At 46.4% G+C, this 3,136-nt stretch overlaps 1 pseudogene; it reads right to left on the bottom strand.

Annotated features, from left to right (window-relative positions):
- Positions 1–350: 350 nt before the first annotated feature.
- Positions 351–825, bottom strand: LOC110555723 (large ribosomal subunit protein eL21-like; annotated as a pseudogene).
- Positions 826–3,136: the final 2,311 nt, after the last annotated feature.

The following is a 3,136-nucleotide window of genomic DNA, read 5'->3' on the forward strand; positions in this document are numbered from 1 at the left end:
ACAGCTTCCAGTTTGGCAGATTCTTAAAGTTCATCAAGACAGCTGACACTGAGAACTCCAGCCTGGGATGGACTGTGTGCGTGCGGGCGTGCGTGTCTGTGTGAATGTATGTGTATGTCTGTGTGTGAAGCCGTTCAAGCTTTCTGTCTATTTTTCACGCAAGGATAAAACTCTTCATCTGATTTCAAACTCATCCTGCAGTGGAATTATAAGCCACGGGCCAGTTTAGGACAAATTGGTCTGCAAGGAAAACAAACACTGTTTTTACAATATCAGACTGTTTATTCTTTTGGGTTTTTGTTTTTCAGCCCAGGTCCTTTACTTCTTTTGTACATCAGGCCATGAACTCGTTATAGAACGGGCTCCAGCAGCTCAGGTTCTTTCCCGTAGGTCCTCGCAAAGCGTGCTTCTGGGGGCGTGGGGGGGGGGGGGCGCGGGCTGGCGCTTCAGCCGAACCCAGGTGCCCTTCTCCTTGGCCTCCTTCTTCTTCTGGTCATTCTCCTTCACGTGCTTCTGGAAGCCATCCCTGCTCTTAGAGTGATCGATGCGTACAATGTGCACGTGGATTCTCTTGGCGAGGATCTTGCCCTCAACCTGCTTGTTCACACTGGTGCGCACGGCATGCTGGGTGACACTGTAGACTCTTCCGGTTTGGGTAACACTTACGGGGCGTTCCTGATCGAACAGTGCCCATTCCCTTGGTGTCTACAATGGCACCCTTTTTGTAGATTCGCATGCATGTGGCCAAAAGCAGCTTCATGTTTCCTAAAAGGCCTGGAGAACAGGTCGTTGCGGGCCCCTCCTCTTTCCCTTTGTGTTCGTCATCTTGGCGAGTCACTGCAAGATGGCTGACGCGGCCGAAAGCAGACTGGGTTTATTTTTAAGGCAACATGTTAGAAGAGAATCTAAAGTAGAACTTGATTCAAGGAGAATCTGAAAAGCATCTGATTTCAGCGGTGAGACTGTAAGTCGCTTTATGAACGTGTATCTCTTATACAAAGCGATACGCTGCATAAGAACTTTTTTCTTCTTTTATTTCTTGAGATCTTAATAGACTTACATCATTTTCCCCTTCCCTTTCCTCCCTCTAAGCCCTCACGTATACTTCTCCTTCCCTTCTTTAAAGTTCTAGGCCTCTTCTTCAATTAATTGATGTTACATGCATATATATACATGTATATATTTTTTATTAAATATATCCTGCATTTGAGCTTTCGCACCTTACCACCCTCTCTTACCTTTCTTGCTCTTCCCCTCTGTTCTGAAATAGCCCCTCCCCTGGTCTTGTTTTACTGTTTTTATCGTTTCAGTTTTATCTTGTGTGTGTGTGTGAATGTGTGTTGTGTGTATGTGCACACGGGTATGCTTCTCAGGAAAGCGGGAGGAGGGCATTGTCTGTTCTTTTCCATCAGTCTCTGCCTTATTCCCCAGAGACAGGGTCTCTCCTGAGCCTAGAGATAGGCTGGTGGCCAGGAAGTCCTCTATAGGCTCCCCCACATCCACAACCCAGAGCTAGGCTCCCGGGCACATGATATTACACCTGGATGTTTTCTGTAGATACGAGGATTTGGAATCAGGTCCTTCCACCTGCCCAGCAAGTTCTCTTGTGTGAACTTGAGACACCTCAGAGACACCCATTTTCATGTCATACATAGATCTACGTATTAGACATTGTCTAGGTTCCACACTGAGAAAACACATGTCTTTCTAGATAGACTGTCAGCTGCCTAAAAGATGCGGAAGCTGGGCTGGGGCCACACTCAGAGGATATGGAGGTGACTGTTTGCCCAGCGGGAACTGTCACTTGGTGTGTGCCACATCATCCCCAGCCCGTCCTCAGCACCTTCACCCAGAGCCCATGAATCAAAAACACTGTGTGGAGCCTTAGACATCAGCTCTGCTGCCCCTCACCGTGTCAGCGAGCAACAAACTCAACCTCTGCCTCAGTCTTTCTGCCTATACTGTGTGTGGGTGTGAGGCATGAGTGAGAAACCATGAACCCAGGCCCTTTGATGTCGTAGCAGTGAGGTATCTGCTGCCAATCCTGCATTTGCTTCCCAGGACCCACACGGCAAACGGAGTAAACCAACTTCTGTAAGTCTTCCTCTGTCCTTCACATGCTTGTCTGTACATGTGCAGGCACACACATGTTTATGCATACATGCACATACATGCATACACACAACACATTGCTCACAGTACATGTACATGCACACCCATTATATAGACATGTATACACATGTATAGACATGTACATACATATATACCCACACTCACACATGTACCACATATACACATGAGTCTATGTGCACACACATGTACATGCACACACACCATGCATACACATGCACACATATACAAGTACACACACACAAATAAGATTAAATGGAGAAAAGAAACCACACATGGTGCCTGACTCATAATAATGACTCAACAAATGTCTACTTCTTCCCATCAATGCCACAGCACATGTAATGATAACATGTAGATCAGGCTGGTTCGTGTTTATTGCCCACTCCCAGAAGCTCCAGTTATACTCTGAGCATGCCTTACATGCCATCGTGGTAACTTCCCCTTCCATCTGCTCCTTTAGTCCGCCCCAGCAGCTGACAGGCAAGTATTACTATCTAGCTGGATACTGAAGTCAGAGAGATGAGGCACTTACCAAAGTCACAGAACAGTGAGTACTGAATCAAGACTCAGCTCGGTCTCCTTTTCCCTGAGTTCTTTGCTCTCCTCCTAACACTCTGGCTTCCCCTACTGCCTTCCCAGCCACACTATTATCTACAGGCTTGTACGTCCCCAGATTCATTAAGCCACAGCTCATTCTGATTTCTTTTGGTGGTGGTGGTGGTGGTGGTGGTGGGTTTGGTTTCGGTTTTTTCTCTTTTTTTTTAAGATTTATTTATTTATTTTATCTATATGAGTACTCTGTCTTCATGCACACCAGAAGAGGGCATTAGATCCCATTATAGATGGTCTTGATCCACCATGTGGTTGCCGGGAATTGAACTCAGGACCTCTGAAAGGGCAGACAGTGATCTTAAAACCACAGAGCCATCTCTCCAGCCCCTCGTTCAGACTTCTTTAATGGACAAGCCTTTCTAACCTATATGGGAGTTTGCACTCACTATTA

This window comes from Meriones unguiculatus, chromosome 14 (genome assembly GCF_030254825.1).
Source record: "Meriones unguiculatus strain TT.TT164.6M chromosome 14, Bangor_MerUng_6.1, whole genome shotgun sequence".
NCBI classification, from domain to species: Eukaryota; Metazoa; Chordata; class Mammalia; order Rodentia; family Muridae; genus Meriones; species Meriones unguiculatus.